At 37.7% G+C, this 20,138-nt stretch overlaps 1 protein-coding gene and 1 pseudogene across 3 annotated transcripts in view; both read right to left on the bottom strand.

The window, feature by feature from the left end:
* SCHIP1 (schwannomin interacting protein 1) overlaps window positions 1-20,138 on the bottom strand; it is a 669,685-nt gene that overhangs the window by 348,250 nt on the left and 301,297 nt on the right. The gene's annotated exons all lie outside the window — the stretch shown is intronic.
* LOC109447490 (heterogeneous nuclear ribonucleoprotein C) lies at window positions 943-1,800 on the bottom strand (annotated as a pseudogene).

The raw sequence follows: 20,138 nt of genomic DNA, 5'->3' as shown, positions 1-20,138 counted from the left end.
GAGAACAAAGGTCCCAAACATCAGGCTGTTCACAAAAATAACCCACAAAAATAACTTTAGAAAACAAACCTTAAGACTATTATACTAATTATTTTCCTAGAGGATGCATTTGACATGCCAACTATCATTCACAAAAATACATTGTGACATATACCCCACATTCTACGTGGGGTATGACACACATACCTCTAACTCAAAGCTATTGTCAGGTGCTACTCAACAAATGGATTACCTTTGCAGTTAGGGAAGCAACTAACTATTGAGCTCATGTATGAATGGAAAGAACTGTACTCCCTGCACAACAACAGATTATTCTTGAGACAGTTGATTAAAAATGCTACATCCTTTTTATTGGTAAGTCATAAAGAGGTATCAAAATTGAAAGCAAAAATTACGGGGTAAGACTTGACATAACTACTAGGAGTGTCAACGAAAGTGAAGATGGAACTACCGTGTTTCCCCGAAAATATGACCTAGCTGGACAGTCAGCTCTAATGCATCTTTTGGAGCAAAAATTAATATACAACCCGGTATTATATTATATTATATTATATTAACCGGTATTATATTAACCGGTATATATTATATTATATTTATTATATTATATTATATTATATTATATTATATTATATTATATTATATTATATTATATTATATTATATTATATACCTGGTCTTATATTATAGTAAAATAAGACCAGGTTTTATATTAATTTCTGCTCCAAAAGACGCATTACAGCTGATTGTCCGGCTAGGTCTTATTTTCGGGGAAACACGGTAGGTGCAGGGCAATATGAATGAATGACACAGGAAGAACAGGACGGGGAGAGCAGTGAGCATGTGCTGAAGATACTACGGGAGAGGATCTGGTGAAAAGTTTGATCTTAGACAAGCACCCAGGTAAAGAAATAATGAGACAAGATTTCAAAACCCCACTATGTGTTTAAGGGTCACCCTTGCCATTGGCTCTGTCTCTGTCATCCTCTCCTTCCTCAGCCTCTTTTTCATCATCGTTGACCAACTCCAGCTGGTTGTCCCCTCATCTTCATTATCATCACCACCCAGTAGGTCCCGCTCCTCAGCAGAGTCAGCTGCACCCCAGTCAGATTCCATCCTCACACCCGTTTCATTTTTCTTTTGGGAGCTGCTGCTCTGCTCCTCTTCTGAGTTATTCTTCATCTCTCCTTGTGTGCTCTGTTCCTTTTCAATTTTTTCCAGGTTTCTGAGTAGAGAATGCACTTTGCATTTTATCTGGGGCAATTCCTTCTTGATGGTCTGAAGGTCCTCTCCTTTCAACTTTCCAGACTTGGAAGAACAGTCTCGCTGTCCACTCTTAGAATTGAAGCCACTTTTGCGCCTCCCTGAGGTGTTTCCTGAAACGTGCTGGGTTTGGAGGGCACTACAGCCCGAGCAGTCGGGGGAGGAGGACACGTGCAGGGTACCTGTACGGTCAGAACAATCCCGTTGCAAGTCATAGTCCAAGTCAAAAGAGGAGCTGTACAACTCCACTGCCGATCGTTTCACACCTGCTTTTCCTCCGTCCACTCTTGGCTCTGCAGCCAGATTAATACCTGAAACCTGGCCAGCAATCCTTCTGCCATCCTCTCCTGTCGCAGCAGCTCGGGAATTCTCTCCTTCACGTACTGAACGAAGGCAAAGCCATTATGGACAGAGCAACCCACAATTTTGCCATATTTTGAGAAGACTGCCTCCACATCAGAGATCTCTTGACTACAAGAGTATTGAGATTCCCACTGAATACACAGGAGTTTATGGAGCGAGGGTCTGTCTTGTCGGCCATTGTCTTTGATGATAAGGTTCCTCACAAAACCAAAAAACCGTGGGGGGAAGGGAGATGAGATTTGATTCTGAACCTCCTACTCGTCCTGGTTTGAGGTGGAGAAGTGACTACTCCTGGAGGTTGGGAACATGGCAGCAGCTGTTCTGCTTTTGTCTCTTCACAAAACGGCCTAGTCAACACTGTTCCGATGGACTTGAATACGTAATTTAGCCTATAGCCTCACATAAAACTGGTATATCTGTTGCAAATGGACCTCGGGCAATATGTTTTTTATTGAGCTCATTGAGAAAAAAAGAACCACTTCAGATAGTCTTTCTATTTTTCTACGTGATACAAAATAATGACCATGCACTGGGACCTGTGAATCAGGGTTCTCGCAACCTGTTGTGTCACGATGTAGGTGAAGCTGAGAGGACCAAACATTTAACTCAGCTGCATCACAACTCACAGGATATACGTGGTATTGAGTCTAACTGACTTCAGAGGGAGACCTAATCAAAAACCAGGAGAGCCCTTCCTGTCCCCCGCTGCCCCCCGCACCCTCCTAGCCCCCCAAAACTCAGGCAGCGCACACACTGGCTTTCCTGCAGGTCAGGCCAGAAGCACTGGTGGATCCTTCAGCCTTGGGGCCTGTGGGCAGTTCCTTCATTCTCCTTCACACTGTCCATTCCTTCCCCTGAAGACTTTAAGTACCTCCAATGAAAACATTTATAAAGTGCATGTTTAACTAAGAATCTTACAGAAAGATTGCAAATAAAAGTCACTGGTACTATTAACACAATTACAGCCTAACACAACAATATCCACTTGTGTCTTTCAGAGAGTACAGCACACTGAGGCAATAGAGGATAACAGTTAAGAGATTGCCTGTGTTCAAACACTGGCAATTGCACTTAATAGCTGTGTGTCTTTGGGAAAATTACTTAACCTCTCTGTAGCACAAATTTCTAATTGACAAAGTGGAAGTCATGGAGTTGTGAGTATTCAATGAGCTAATATACATAAAGATTTTATAATACTGCCCAGCACAGTGTGAGCTGTATAAGCACTTGCTGTTATCCTTAAGCAGTGTTTTCTGTCTTTTTTCTCTACTACATAACTCTTTGAAAATGTAGTTGAGTAGATAATATGCATACAATGTTGTATTATGCTTGTTTCACTTAAGATCATAACAATTACTTCCCATGCTGTTTTATAGTTTGCATAATTAAAATTGCAATGACTGCATACTATTCTATCTAGTACAAGAGTTAACATTCAAATTGATTTCATTTCTCATCGTTATAAATAATGCTATAATGAATAGCTTTATGTTTTCCTTTATTTGAAATATTAATAAGATAAAAACAATGACCAGAAGAGGGAACACTTATATTTCAGAAGTGTCTTTCTGAATGAGATGTACAATTTTCACTACCAGCAGCAAGAAAAGAGCTCGTAGATGTTACTGTACACATAACAGAATAGCATGCTATGATCAAAATAATGTGCATTTTAATATTGATCATATGAAAATACTTCCATAAGATTGTTTTGTTATATTTACATTCTTATGGATGATGTAATTAAGTGTTTTGCACAATTATTTATTGTAGGATAGCAAGCATATAATTTTTTGCTATATTTTCTGGGAATAACTTCTATTTACACATTGTTTTTCTAAAATTTTATTTATATGGGGATATATGTCCTAGACAGTGGATCTATTTTTGTCATTTATTTATAATAATTCTAAATTTTTTAAATCTTGGCAAATGATTTTATTTTTTTTAGATTTGATACTGATTATGTAAAAATCTGTATGAAACTTATTCGATTGTATGTGACGTATAAACCTAAATTTAAAAAGTATTCACCAGTTAGTATTCTATAACAATTTGCTGAAGATTCTTTCTTATTTTGGTGAAAGCTCTTCTTACCATATATTTAATTATCACGTACAATGGGGTTGACGTTGTGGTTCTATCTTCTCTACTAGTGGTCTGTCTATCCTATAAACAAGCCATTGCTTTAATTCTTTTGCTTTCAAATACATTTTAATATCTTGTAGCACTAGAGGCAAACAATTCCTTTCCAGGAGAGACTTTCAATGGTTCACTATTTTTGAAAGTGTGTGTATGTGTTTTGTTATTTATTTAGGCATAACTCAGATACAGCAAAATTCACCCTTTCTAGGTATATAGTACTATAAATTTGGAAAAACTTACATAGTCAAATAACCAGCACCACACCAAAAAGTTCTTTTGTGCCTTTGTAGACAATTTCCTCCCTCCACCCCTAGTTCCAGGCAACCATTGGTTTGAAATCTTCCCCTATAGTGTTGCCTTTTCCAGAATATCATATAAATGAAATAATATATTATGTAAGGCTTTTTAACTTGAGCATAATATTATTGAGATTCATCCATTTTGTTGTACGAATCAGTACTTTGTCCCTTTTTAATTGATGAGTAGTATTTGTATTATACAGATGTACCACAATTTATTTATCCATTCACCAGCTGGTGGACATTTGGGTTGTTTACAGCCTTTGGCAATTGGGAATAATGTTGTTACAAACATTTGCATCTTAGGTTTTGTGTAGAAAACCGTTCCTTCTCCAGCTGAATTTTCAAAATACACTGTAGAGGTCCAACAAGAATCTTATCAGGAATTTGATTGGTATTAAATTCTCTCTCTTTCTCCTCCCTCCATGTCCTCATTACATATATATATATATATATATATATATATATATATATATATATATATATATATATGGAGAGAGAGAGAGAGAGGAGAAAGAAAGAATACACACACATACAGAGGGTACCAAAAAATGTATACACATTTTAAGAAAGGAAAAAACTGTGTTAAAATTGTAATACTCAATATATACTGATAACAAAAGATGAATACAAGTCATGTGTATACATTTTTTTGGCACCCCTGGTTTGTGTGTGTGTGTGTGTTTGTGTGTGTGTGTGTGTGTGTGTGTGTATGATTCTTTTGGCATTTAGTCTTCTCAACCAGGAAAATAATTCATGGGTCTTCTATTTCTCAAATTCTTATTTTACTGTGTGTGTATACACGTGCACATGTGCAGGTTTCTTCACATCAAATATACATTTTAAACCTAAGATTGTTATTGGTTACATTATAATTTTGTTGCTAATGTGAACAAGATATTTTTAAAATGACACTTTCAAATAGTGATTGCAGAAAATACAAATATCATTGATTTTCGTATGTTTACCTTGTATTCAGCTACTTGTCTGAATTATTTATCATGTCAGATGGTCATTTGCTTACATGTTTGAGTTATCTATGTATATAGTCATGCCACCTTTCTCTTCTTTTCTAGAATATAACACTGCTATTTCTGTTACATGTTTTTGATTTGATAGTATTTTGGAAATCTTGTTCAATGTAATAATAGCAACCATAATCATTTTTGTTTTGTTTCTGATTTTGATGAAAATAATGATGGTAGTTCATGATTCATTATAATGTTAACTAAGTTTATAATTTTAAGTATCTTTTTTTACTATTTTTCAATGTCTTCAGGAAGGACGGTGTTAAATTTTATCAATTCATTTGTTGCATCTATTGATGATCATGTGGGTTTTCTTTCATATTTAACAAGTGGATGTAGTATTATATGTAAGTGTTTCATTATATTGAACTATCCTTTCATTACTAGAATAAAACCTACTTGGCCATGTTATATTACTATTTGACTGTGTGTTGAACTCTTTTGACTAGTATTTAATTTAACAATTTAACATTTATGTTAATAAGATGAATTGGCTTGAATTTTTTGTGATACATTTTTGAGTTATCCAACTATATTTGCTTCATGGTTTGTATTGGGTAGTTTTTTTTCATACTATTCGTTCTGGAACAGTTTATGATAATACAGCAATCACCTATTTCTTGAATAAATGAAAGAATTAATGAGGGACTCTGTCAGAAGTGTTTTCGGGATTGCTTTGAGGGTGAGATATTTGCTTGCTAAAACCCTAAGCCGCTACACTTGGAACAATTGAGATCATGTTGATGGGAAGCTTCTGATGTAAATATGACCACTGATCACTAAAAGAATACATTATTTAATATAGTCTTAGGAGAAATGAGAGGAGAGAACTGCATAGAGTGGATTAAACTATTACTAGCTCACAGGTTCTCTATACAAGAGATTTAAAATGATTAGTTTGTTGAACATTCCACAATAACTCATCAAAATATCAGGTAACTGTGCTAGAAAGTCCATTAATTTAATTGTATAGTCAGGCATTTAAATGAAAAAGTTTGGTTAGCTTAATTGGCAAGACTTCCTAAAACAAAACACTTTTTTTCCTCTCCACAATTTTTTCTATTGTTAAGACATTGCTTTACACAGAATTACACATAACTATTTCTAATTATGAATTCCTATTTTTAAAGTTTTAGTTTCAAACAAATTTAAAAGGGTGTTGTTTTATTTATTCAGGAAAATTAAGATCAGCAACAGTTATTTTTTTTAAAAAAGTCTTCTAAGACAAAAACGTGGTGATTTTGTGTCATTTTTGGTTCTAAATATTAAAACTGCCAATGTGCGTGTATTGCTTGATCCCTCTATTTGACTTCCATGAATTTTACTTAAAAGGATAATCATATAAGTAGGCCAAAATGAAAGTACAAGTGTCATCACTGCAGCACTGTAGCACTTTTTTGTTTGTTTAAAACTGGAAACAACTAAAATTTCCATTAAAGAGTTTATTAAATTGTGTTAACATTTACACAATCAAATGTGATAAACCAATTTTAATATAATGAAGTTGTTCTTTGACATGTGAAGATATGTATGGTGTACTGTATTTTTTCCATAAAAAAATGAGATTACAAAAAGCACGTAAGATTATGATCTTGCTTAGATCAAAAGAGACAAAAAGACAGATATAGAAAGGTTTGGAAGGACTTTCACCGAAATATTAACAGAAGACTATATATTAACTGGAAGGTGATATTTTTTTGTGAGTTTTACTTTTCTTATTTTATTTTGTTTATTTATTAATTTTTATTTGAAGGAAATAAAAGAGGCAGAAAAGATGCCAACAAAGGACCCAGAAGAAATGGTTGAAAAAATATTTTAGAAACCTGGAGGAAATGTTAATATGGTAATTAATTAAGGAGAAAAAATGAAGGAGGATTTGCTAGAGTCATGTTTGAGGAGATGACTGCTATGTTATTGGCAGTTGTAATCCTCAGTACCTCTAGTTTTATCTACCAACTAATAAAACCTTATTCCTCTAGTTCAAATCCTACCTCTTCTTTGAATAGTTGACTGATCATGCAATTCACCTGTAAAAACATTCTTCTCTGAAATTAAGGCAAAAATAATCAGTTTCATTCCAATTCCAGTAATGGGTACCTCCTTGAATTGCCTCCATAGAGGGTTTTCATCTGTCACTTAAGCGATATGTCATTAAATGGCTACCACTTCTGGAAGGTTCTCCTTTTGCCAGGCACCTTTTCAGTGTTTTACAGACTTTTAATTCTTACTATGATGCTATGAGGTCAATTTTATTATCCCATTTTTATAGATTAGGAAACTAAGGCTCAGAAAATCTTGTTGGAGGTCATAGTGTCAGAGCTGGAATTCAAACTCATTAATATTCTAAATCTCATGTTTTTAACAACGGCAAAACATTGTATTTGTATGTCTCTTCTGTTCTCCCTAATTAGATTGTGATTTTCTTGAGGCTGTATCTTTATATTGCTCTTAGTCCCTAATCAAGTGACAGTCAAATATTTTTTACTTATTATGATGTAGTTACTTTTTAAATGAAAATACTTTTTCTAAAAAGTTATTTTATAAATAATCTCTCAAAAGTTGTATAACACTGCACATGATATGGAAATGCATGAGGGAAAATAATTAGCTCAATTATTAATTACTGTCATATTTAAACTTTGGTTAAAGTTAATTGTTCATTTTATTTTAATCAATAATGCCTGCTCATTGATATATTTAAGAAACTTGAGCTATTCATAATGAATTTCATTCATCTTCTTTTTCACAATGAGCACTCAGGCTTAGCCAATCTTTACACTAACATCGACCATGAGATCTTGCTAAACCAATAGCAATTATCCTTTGTAGCGTTAAGCAATACAAATTACTAAAATGCTTTCTATCTCAAATGTCCTATGGGTCAAAATGAACAGTCAGGGTCGATCTCTCTCTCTCTCTCTCTCTCTCTCTCTCTCTCTCTCTCTCTCTCTCTCTGACACATCAATCCAGGAGTGTGGAGAAAAGACATTAAAATGTACATTTAATGTATGTTTCTCTATTACACACGTCCTTTGTCCAGATTTCCTTTTGATCTTTCGCAAAAAGAAACATGAGAGTTTCCTTGCAGAGCAGCAGAATACTCAGTCAGCTTACTGAGTGAGCAAAACTTTACACTTAGAAGAATCACCGTCTTGACACTATTCCTCTCCTTGTTTTGGGGGTAGGAGGGCAGGACCCTGGACTGAGTTCTCTAGGAGCTGGGAGGGTGGAGGGTGGCTGCCTTCATGCAGGGAGAGGGGCTGTAGGATTTTGCTTCAGGCTACATTCTTCATGACTTGAGAGAGATCCAGGCTCTTACCATATTTCCCTGAAAATAAGACCGGGTCTTATATTAAGGTTTGCTCCAAAAGACGTATTAGGGCTTATGTTCAGGGGATGTCATCCTGAAACATCATGCTAGGGCTTATTTTCAGGTCAGATCTTATTTTCAGGGAAACATGGTATGTCACCCATAGAAAACTGTATTTCCAGTGAAGTTTCTGCAGTTCTTATACCAGTGTTTGTCATATGTATATTCTAGTATTAAATAAATGCCTAAGGGGGAAAAAGGAACACTACCAAGAAATTTAGCTGTGCCCGGTTCCCATGTATGAGCATGCAGCAAAGCAAACAGATAAGTTTGGATAAATGAAAATCAATATACTCGAAAAGGCCTCTTTCATTCAATTGATTCAAGCTCAGTGGGTAACAGCACAGCAGAATGTGAAATGGTGTTAATGTGGCCCTGGCATAAATCCCATTTAAAGAAAATACAGTAACTAAAGTGGATAAAAGCATGAAGGGATTTAATGAACCATAATGAACTCCTTACCATGGACCTTTATAAATGCTTTTAATATGATCTTATCACCATATCATCTGAACTTTTAATGGGGCAAAATAACCCTTTATGGTATGTATATTATTTTTCAAAATCTAGGAAGTCAGAATAACAAAACATTATTCTCTTCTTTAGAGTTAAGAAACACTGAATGTTAGAGCTGGAAGATTTTCATTTATAGACAAAGAAATGCAAGTCATCAGAAGCATCATTTATTGCTCAGGGTTGCACAGCAACGTGGTGGCCAAGAATTCACCAGAACTCAGGCAATTCGAAACCCAGTGTGCTTCTTCTCTACGAGTGAATTTGGAGTTGTAGAATGACAAATGCGCAAACAGGTACCAATGCCTGGGGAAGTTGCAAGTGGGACACAAGGCTGCAAAAGAGCCCATTAGCTGGTTCCTAGAAGAGATTCTTCTACTACAGCTAAAATGTTTGGAAATTCAGAGACCAGAAAAGGAAAAGACCCACGTTTTTTTTGAATTAGCAAGTCCATTCCTGGGAATCCATTTGCAAAAAGAGTCTCACGTGTGTACAGACATAGATTTAGATGAGGATGTTCATTATAGTATTGTTTACAATAGCAAAATTTACAAACAACATACTTGACCATTCACGGGGGGGGGGCAGTTAAATGATCACAGCACATCCGCACAATGGAGTACTATGAAACTGTTAAATAAGTTGAGGAAGATTATACAGACATGGAAAGATGTCTAGGATGCACTTTTAGGTATAAACAACCAGATATATTCAGAAAATAATATAATACATAGAATGATGCAATTCATATAAAATAGAAATATTTATATGTTTCTGATCTCTCTCTCTATTCTCATCTTCCTATCACGTCATAGTTCTGAATATGAGAACAGGAGAAATTTCTGAGGAGTAGAGCAACTGTGACCTTGTAAGACTGGGAGAACATATTTTAATAGCTTTATTCTTTTCTGTAAAATTAATATGTCATTACTCTTGATGTAATGCCTATGAGAAAGACAGAAGCTGGCACCCCATCTTTGCATCTCATTAGTGATGTGACTCTGGGAGCATCTCTTTACCCCCCTGACTCTCAGTTTACTCTTCTGTAATATGAGGGTGATGGTAACCATCCCCAAAGTTTTGATGTAAGAACTAAATGAATTATTATATGTAAAACAACAGCACAGTACTTGGCAAATAGCCCTCAATACATGGTTAACTTCCATAACAGTGGTTATGTTTATAAAAATTCAAATTAAATAGAAAGTACCAAGAAAAAAGTAAAAACCAACTAAATTTAACCACCTAGAGTTTACCTGTTATTATTTGATGATTTCTTTCCAAAAAGCTTTACAAATATCTGCACTTTTTAAAAAACATGATATAAACTTTAGCAACCTATTCTTTTAATTGGCAATATTCTGTAGAATTTTCCTTATAGCTGTCAGTTTAACAGCTGAACTATACTCTGTATTTGTGACAGCTGCATGGACCATAATTTACTTAATCAGTCCCTTATTGGTGGACATTAGAGTTGGCTTTAATTTTTCCCTTGTAGACTTGACTACAATGACCATCCTTGTGCAAACCTTTTCTCACACTTGGGCAAGTATCTAGAGGAGGGGAATGCCTGGATGAGATGGTATTCCCATTAGAAAAATCAATATGAACTAGAGCTAAGGGGAAGAAAAGTTCCTAAGGGAATGATGAAGAATTTAGTTTCAATCCAGATCACAAAGTTTGGCATTTCTTTTACAGGTGATGGGGAGTCACTGAAGATTTTTGAACAAGGCCTGTAACGTGATCAGACCTAGGGTTTAGAACGATTAATCTGGAGCTGTGGGAAGATAGGACACAAGAAGGAGAGAAGAATAATCTGAGAGCAATTTAGGAGGCTATTCCTGCATGCAGAGCAGGGGTGAGTTATAAGAGCCTCAACAAAGGTGAAGGCCAGGGAAATGGAAACTGATAGGTTCCAGGGATCCTGAATATGCAGAAGTGATAGGAAAGCTTTGCAACTTACTGTGTCTGGGGCATGGGGGGAGTGGTGAGGGAGGCTGGGATGAGCCCCTAGCGCGGCCTCTATATCTACATCAGCACAGGGGCCCCGGGGGAGGTCTGGCAGGCTGTTTCCCAGACTGCTAACCGTGGTGTCTCTGGTAGTGATATTTCAGATAGCTTTCATATTGCTCTTTATGTTTATCATCAATTGAAATGTCCTACAATGAACACGTATTATCTTTATTTGGAAAATAGCTAAATGCTTACTCTATAAACATTTCAACAATAGAGATGTATGTAAAGTAAAAAGTAAAAGGATGCCCTCCGTTATTTCCAGTTAGACATTAAGACAATAACATTTAAGAGTTTGGTATATATATTTCTAAACACTTTACATACACATTTTTATATATGTGGAAATACATATATAGCATTTTGATAAATACGGGATCATTCTAAATATTTACTACTTGTAATTTTGTTGTCTCAGCCCCCCCACCCCTTTTTTTTTCAATGGCCGCAATGCATTCCATAACATGGGTTTGGGTGACTGGGAGAAAGGTAGCATTCTCAACAAGACGTAAGGCGGCAGGCAAAAGAGGCAATATTGGAGGAAAGGGAAGCAGTTAGTGGTAGTTACAGTGAGTTTGAAGCCCATGTGGGCTGTTGAAACTGAAGACATGAAGAAGTTAAAATAAGAGATAGTTTTAAGAGACAGGTACATAGAGAGAAAGCAGCAGAAAGAGAAGAGGGAATTCCAGTTGCGAAGGGAACCGGTTAACCAAGAATCACGTAATATTTATGGAGCTTCATGATGTGACCAGCCCAGTGCTGACCTTTGACCCCAGGCGTCAATGCCTCTGAGTCAGAGTTGGCCTGGAACTTTCTGCTGCTCCCAAATGCTATACAGCCCTCAAATTTCATGAACTTCCTGAAATGGGTCAAATTGCAAAATGTCCACGGAATTCATGGTATTAACACAGAGTCCCTTTACCCTCCAGGGAATACTGTGTTACAACTTACTTTTCCAACATGGCGGAGCAAACTACAGATTTTCTCTCTAGTCCAAACTAGGGTGCAGGGAAAACCTGGTTAGTCTCAACCAACCTTTCCAATCTTATCTCTAGCCATTTGGCCCCATAAACTTTGCTCAAAACTCCCCAAACATAGAGTGATCATCCCAATTTGTCCAGGACTGAGGGGGTCCTGGAATGTGACACTTCCTGTAGTTGTTTGCCTGGGACTAAGGGGGTCCCTAGAATGTGAGACTTTCAGTGTTAAAAGTTGAAAGTCTGGAGCCAACTCGGACAAGCTGAGCACCTGCCAAATACAACAGGCCCTTTTGTGCCTTTTGTGCTCTCACACATGTTGTTTCTTTTGTCTGGACTGTCCTTTGGGTCCTTCTCTACCAGCCGAACACCTAGTCATTCTCCAAGACACACACCAACCCCCCTCGGGTTACTTTTGCTCAGCTTTCCAAGGTGGACTTATTTGTTCCTTTTCTTTGGATCTCTCTGGTTATCTCCATAGCTACATCTCACCAACATACCTTGACTCTCCTTGGGGATTTCACCTGATGTAGTTTGGAGAGAACTGACCCCACCCACCAATCCAGGGATTGGTATAAGCAAATCCATGGATCCCAGTCCCCAAGCACAGCAACTGTTTAGGCAAAGGCATAGGAGAGAGGGAGAATCCTAAAGCGTTCGGAGACCTACCAGAAGCTTCCACTTACGGCACTTGGACGATAATAGTGAGAATCTGTGAAGTCTGAAGCTGCTGATATTTTGTAGCCCTGAAGATGGTGCTGAGAGTTGACGGGGAGCAACCATGGAGACTGAAATGGTACCTTGTGTTAGTTTGCTAAGGGTGCCATGACAAAGTATCACATACAGGGTGGCACAGGCAATAGAAATTGACTTTCTCACAAAGTGGAGGTCAGAAGTCTGAGAGCAAGGTGCCAGCAGGGCTGGTTTCGCCTGATGCTTCTCTCCTTGGTCTACAGACGGCCACCTTCGCCCTGTGTCTTCACATGGTCTTCTCTCTGTGTGTCTGTGTCCTCATCTCCTCTTATAAGGACACCACTGAGATTGTGTTACATCATAGACCTCATTTTAACTTAATCACATCTTTAAAGTTGCTATCTCTGAATACAGTCACATTTTAGGTATTGGGGGTTCGGATTTCATACGAATTTCTTTTTGGAGGGGATTTGACACAATTAAGCCCATAACATACCCATATTGTGAAAGGCAGAGAAGAAACATAAAGAGAAATTAGGACACTTGTCATACTTTGGGTTGTTGGATCCATTCTCACCTTGGATCAGAAAAATCTGTTTTAGTTACCAAAGCTGATAAATTAGCTTTGCTGTTCGGGCCACCTGAGTTTTAGTTTTACTTTGTGTCATTTGCATTGGAATATTCCTATTTGATACAGCTCTTCACAATTTTTTGTTACATAGCACTTTTCACACAGGACTGTAATAACTTATTCAGATGTCGACCTATTGTCCTTGGTTGTGTGTAGACTTCTTCGAGCAAGGACTATGTTATTCATATCTCTGTATCTCCAGCCCCTTATTCAGACTCTGCATGTAGTAGGTAATTGATGATGTTTTTCAAGTGAATAAACAGTGAATAGCGTTTTGATCAAGAAGGATGAAAGCGCAAGAGTAAGAAGTGCTCCTCTCAACCTTCATTTTATTCATTTTACTAACTTTTTTGATTAGTATTTTCTGGGCCATAACCCTAAAATGGCCGAAGTGAAATTATTGAGCTTTGAGCCCAGCATTTTAAAGCCACCATTGGGCCCTGGAGAGAAAGCACCTGGGGAGTGGCAACCAGAAGTGCGGGACTTTTAACATAGTAAAATGTGCAGGAACAGCAAACATGATGGACATGTTTGCAAAAACAGTAAATCTGTCTTCACTACATTTTGATTAATAAAAAAGGAGAGGAGAAACTTACAATTATCCTCCTTGAATTGTCAAGTATATGTGTAATTTTTGGTGCTAAAGTTTAGAACAATGACAAATAATATGCTTATAGAAATAGCCTAAGGCTATTCAGTAGAAACGCAGAAGTACACATGAAGATACATGTTAAAGTGCATTTTTAAAAAAGCTCTTTTTTCATCAGAGCACAATCTTGGGGAAGCGCCTGTACTTTCCAGGGAACATAGAGCTGCGCCAGGATTTTGTTTTTTCATCTCAAAGCCAGATAAAAGAATAGTTTTACTTCTCTCTCAACTTTCTAGCTCAGATGGATTAAAGATTAATTCCCGAATGGCATTTCACCATCATTTATTGTGTTAAAATGTCGTGAACTTGTCTTCAGTGTAAAAGTTCTCCGAGCAATTACCATCATGTGCTTTTCCACTGAAGGTAAGTTTGGCTTCAATCCACAAAACTCTTTTACTACCTATTACAAGGAGCTATTACAATCATCCCAAACCATTAACTTTTTTTTTTTTTAAGTCAGTTCATTTGTTAGGAGGCTGAACTAAATGTATAACTTTTGACAATCACTCAGGCTGAGTTCAGTCACTCCTTTATTCTTTGTTTCCAGGAGCCAGAGAAGAAAAGGAGCCCAGAGGCCACTCTTGTGCCTTGAATGTCTTCTGACACGGTCATGCCTCAGGGGATTGCACTCCTGGGCCACAGTTTGCTTTTGGCTTTGGGAGGATGTAACTAAACATGTCCTCGTGGGAGTGCACTTGGGTCCAGAAGGAGGCCTGGGAAAACGGTGGATCTTTCCAGCAGAGGAATGTATGTGGCAGGCAGGGCCATCTGTTCCTGAGAAGGGACAACCATTGGAAAGCACAGGAGGGGTGTCCCTGGATCAGTGCCACAGCCACACAGACGGACACATTAGCATGACATAACTCGTGATAATTTTATATTATTTTTTCTTTTAAGTTTCTTCTGGATTATTTCTTCAGAACTCTCCTCCATCACTTTGCAAATATATACATGATAAAGTGTTTTAAATTCCCTATATAGGAGACATCTTCAAGAATTTTATTAATTGCTAAGCCAATTTTGAGGTTTAATATATTTTTATTAGCATTCTTTAAAAATATTTACATTTGACATTTTATCTTTTTTGGTAGTGATATAATTGTGCTAAAGCAACACCTGATTCATTATATTTTAAATCAGATATTAATAAAACTAAACATTCTCTTTATAGTCTCTCCCCTTCTCTTCATCAAAGGATCTTTCATCAAGATCTTCCTTTGCTTATCCAATCAACTCATATTTGCTTACTAGATTAATTTTCCCAAAGCACAGCACCAGTTTTACAACTTTCCTATTCCCCAAATTACATATACACATAAAAAAATGGAAACAACATATACATAAAAGAAAAGAACAATTACTAAGAATATGAAAGACAGATATTCACCATATTTCTACATCAGGATATCACTTCATACATTTAACATGCATCATTAGCACAACTCACAAATACATTCTAATTTGTTTATAATGATCTTCAATTAGATAAGCTATTATTCTTGGTAATCTTCTACTTTCTAAAAGCAGCATTCCCTAACGAGAATGTTGAGCTAATTACAGATATGGTTGTTAGTATTCATGTTCAGAATTTCTCATCTCTTATTCTAAAAATATCATGTACCACTGAATGTATATATATGTGTATATATATATTTATTCATATATATATACACATATATATGTATATGTGTGTGTGTGCATATATATATATATATATATGTATATATATATGTAAATTTTAATACTAGAGCCCAAGGAAATAGTGTCTACAAGCTTATTTAATATTTGGCAGAAATTCTTACTTTGAAAACAGTCCAAATCATAATTATATTGAGGGTTTTATTTTGCCACATTAATTGTATAAATCCAGGTCAGTAAATACATATTACGTGAAGACAATGCTATTTTGTTTTTAACAACCCTTCCTGGTTTGTTGTGTGCTTCTATAAAACCTTTTATTAAAAATTATGATCTTTAAAGTTTTATACTTATTTCTAAGAGTAGATACACTTACTCAAAATGACTATATGTGACTTTCTCACTGTTTGATATTTTCAAGGCCGGGTCAAGATGACTCACAGGTTTGGAGTAGAAAATGTCCATTAAGTTCTTAATGAATTATTGTATGAAACCTGTACCCTGTTAAACTCTAATCTTATTCTAAATACCTATTAATAACCTCACTAAAATTCCATGTGCTTTTCTGTTTTCTTGGCCCCTACCTCCCAGTGATTTACACTTTTACACAAACATACGCATGTTGTTTCAGGTACCTATTATAAGTGAAAAATATAACACTTTCTTTTGTAACAGGACCTTCTCAATGTGAATTCCTGGATGGGGAAATTACGTATGCTGCTCATTTGAAAGATTATGTTAGTAACCAGATATGGAATGGCTGGATAAGCAAGGAACTGGAAAAACGGAGACTAAACAGAAATGAAAGTGAGGAAACCACTAAAATAATGCAGGATGAGAGAATTATATGTAACAGTAGTAATAAAGACAGCTCTTGTTGAGTATTTACTGTATCCTAGGGCCTCTAACAGCTGACATAATAAATTAATATTTTCAATGACCCTATGAGGATAGTCTCATTTTATAGATGAGGAAGCTCAGGCAAAGGAAGGTTAAGTAACTGCCCACAGACACAGAGATGGTAAGTGGTACAGCTGAATTTGAATCCAGACAGTTGGGCACCAGAGTCTGCACTAAGTAACTGTCCTCTTTCCACAAACACAGGGTTTAGTTTTCTATATTTTCTATGTAGTTTTCTTTGTATTAACTGGTGTGTAAACATACCTGTATCACTTTAAATGTGAGGAAAGATCACAATATTCACAGCATAGGGAGAGTGGGGTTCAGATATCTTATAAGATCACCTTTCCACAGAGGAGAATTCTCTGGGACCTAGGGCATTTAGTTGGTTATGAGTTTTGCTCATCTTTCCAAAGTATGAAAGCTCCCAGTATCCATACAAATGAAAAGATCCATTTATCTGATTTTCTCTAAAATGAAGTCCATTATTCTAACTTACCATTCACTCAACATAGAGAAAAGGTACAGAAATACTTTCCTTCTTTATGTTAAACAATTTAGGCAAGTCCCGTAATATTCATACGAGTTAAACAGAGATGTACACCATATGGCAGCATCATTCACACACTGCCAGTAGCCAATCCAACAAGCTCTAGGGACGGGAGGAGGGGCGACCAGCAGGGCAGTGTGCTTAGTCATCCTAAACAGGGCCGGAAACCATGTGATCAGAGTGAAAAAAAAAATTCCACTCAGTTATTTTATTAGGTCGAGGCTATATTTGAGTGGTCATTTCATGCACAGACTCAGCTCAGCTGGCTGAGCTGCTCAGTTGACTAGATGTCCCTCAGTGCAGGTACAACCTGGGCACACAGACAGCCAGAAACACTCATTAATAAGGGCAACTCTGCCTTCATCAGGGCCAAGGGCGGCCCCCAGCACCTACCCTACCACCACTCACCCAGGACCCCTGGATGTCTCAGGCCTAGCCCTGCAGCAGGGGTTTGCCAAACCATCTTCTCAGTGCTGTTATCACCAACTCTGGCCATCCTGGACTCTCAGCCCTGCTCCCCTTTCTTTGCTTGAGACATCTGTGGTATGATAGCAAAATAGACTCTAGACATGAGATAAGAATCTCGGTCATTATCGTTATCATTGCTCTAGTGTCACCCTGACAAATCACATGATCTTGCTGAACTTAGTTTTGACACCTAAAAAATGGGTATCTCCAAAATCACAGGGTGTTCATAAAGTGTCTTTTCCCCCCTCTTAAAATAGCTTGAGTTGTTTCTACCTATTTTTTGATTCTTGCTTGACTTATATACTTTTCTAAGATGTGGCTATACCAATGCCTTAAACTGTTTTATAAACCATTAAGGGCAATGCCATGTATTATTGTGATTGCTTTGTCTGTCTTCCTGTTTAGCCAAAGTCCTCCAGAGAGAAGGGTCTTCTGGTGGCCAGCCCTGGTCTGACAGTCACCTACATGGAAATATTTTACATCTGTTGCTCAGCATCCAACTACAGTGTGAATCCTTAGATCAATACCCTGGCTTTAGGTGAAAAATGAATCCCAGCCTGCTAATTGCACTCTCCCAGAAACCACAGAGAAAAGATATTAGAAACTACAAATTCCTTTCCAGCTAAATGGGGAAAAAAAATCCAAGGAAAAACTCAGGTTCATTTTCTTTTCTTTTTTCCCTTTAAAATAAGTGGCAAGCATCTGGCTTTCCCCTGCTGGACCCCCACTCTTAATAAAATATCTTGCTCCACAGTCTCAAAATGGAGGAAGAGTTTGAAATATATCTGCATCAGTCAGAAATTTTATGAACTACATAATCTATTTTAAGGGAATTTTTTACATAGTTCTTAACTTCACAGTTTAAATACGTGCTACTCAAGGCAGTCCCATACCCGTTGTTGGATGGTGAGAGGAGACCTGCGCTCTGCGCTTAACTCTGTGCCCAACTTGCTGTCTGACCTGGGACACGCCATTGTCCTCTCTGAGCACCAGTTTTCTCGTGTGTAAAATGAAAATGTTGGCCTTTGAGGCTCTTACCACTTTCATGTCTGATTCTTTATCAAAGACTTTGAATATAGAAAGATCAAGACTTCCTGGGCCCAAAGTGGGTCCAGACTTACAGGCGTGCACATATAAGAATAAGCTAAAAGCTGACTTTTGGGTCCATAAAAATTCTCTTCTTGTCTACTACACGGAATATCAAGTCTGTTATCTTTAGCTACGAGGACCCTGCCCTTTTCCTTAACCCATGATGGAATATAAACAATGTTAACTGGAGGCCCAGATTGAGTCTTGCCACTGCATTCCTCTCTTTCCCGAGTTCTGCTACCCAAGACCTGGTGATCCAGGTGGACAGGGCTGCCATTTTGAATCAGTCTCCTGAGGGTTTGGATTCAGGACTAGTATTGTGCGTGTTGAACATGTGGTTTCTTAGGACTCACCTTTGTTGTAGATTTTGGCCTCTACACCCAATGCAGGTGAAAGGTGGATTGTCAATGGCTCTCACTCCGATCCCAGGTTATAACTTGGCTGGAAACAACCCCCTAACTCAGTGGTTCTTAAACTTAGCTACATATTAGAATCACACGGGTAGCTGTGAAAAACCCTAACACTCAAGCTATACTCCAGACCCATTACATCAGAATCTTTGCAGGTAGGGCTCATGCAGTGTTATTTTTCCAAGTTGCCCACATGGTTCCAATGTACAGCCACTGCTGAGAATCACTGCCCTCTGTGAACATTCCAAGCATGAAGCCAAATGAAAACAGCCAGGAAAGTCTGCAAGTCTAAGCAACAGAGAGATACAGGCCTAGGGCAAAGTGGCCTGGAATTGCCAAGACCTGACAGTACTGTGTCCCGAGCTCAGGGTCAGAGCAATGGAGTGAAGTCTCAATAGCTTGGTTCTGAAGCAGGATTCCTGCAACGATTTGCAGGGTAGAGCGGGGCACTGCAGAGTAGGGGCGTGTGCTGCACAGCCCTCAGTGGGCTAGAACGAGTGGCAAGAAAGGCTTGAAGAGTGAGCAGAAGCTTGAAGGTCAAAGCAGGGGACAAACTATGTCCAGGGAGGTGGCCTGAGGAGCAAGGATCAGGAACTCAATCAGGAATCTGGACCAGGAATGTCGGCTTGGAGCCTCTGTACGGGCATAACAATAAATATTTATGAGATGATTTAAGTGTGCAATTGCTTTCATATCCCTTTACCTTAGTTAATTGTTATAGTGAAACTGTAAGACAGGCAGGGCAGGCCTCATTACAAGGCCCACTTTGTAGGTGAGAAAAATGAGGTTCTGTAATAAAAGGTCTAATGGCTTCTTTGAGGTCACCCAGCTAAGAAGCAGCAGCAAGAGAATAACCTTGGTGACAAAATAAAAGAGCTTTGCCTCAGTAAGGGCGGTGTCCTGTTTAGGGCAAAAACCAACTGTGAATGGTGATGGTGCTGACACTGATAATTAGGTAGAACTTTACAGTTTACAGAGTACTGTCACAAGGCTTACCTCAGAAACTCACAACGACCCTGTGATATAGGCATCACATTGTGCAGGTGAGAAAACCGAGGCTCAGAGATGAGATGCTGCTTGTCCAGAGTCACAGAGCTGCTGGACAAGCAGAGCCCTGACTCCAGGTCGAGGTGAGTGATCCCT

Source organism: Rhinolophus sinicus, linkage group LG01 (assembly GCF_036562045.2).
Source record: "Rhinolophus sinicus isolate RSC01 linkage group LG01, ASM3656204v1, whole genome shotgun sequence".
In the NCBI taxonomy this organism is placed as follows: domain Eukaryota; kingdom Metazoa; phylum Chordata; class Mammalia; order Chiroptera; family Rhinolophidae; genus Rhinolophus; species Rhinolophus sinicus.
Note: the sequence above shows the minus strand (reverse complement) of the source record. Positions and strands in the feature narration are given on the sequence as shown.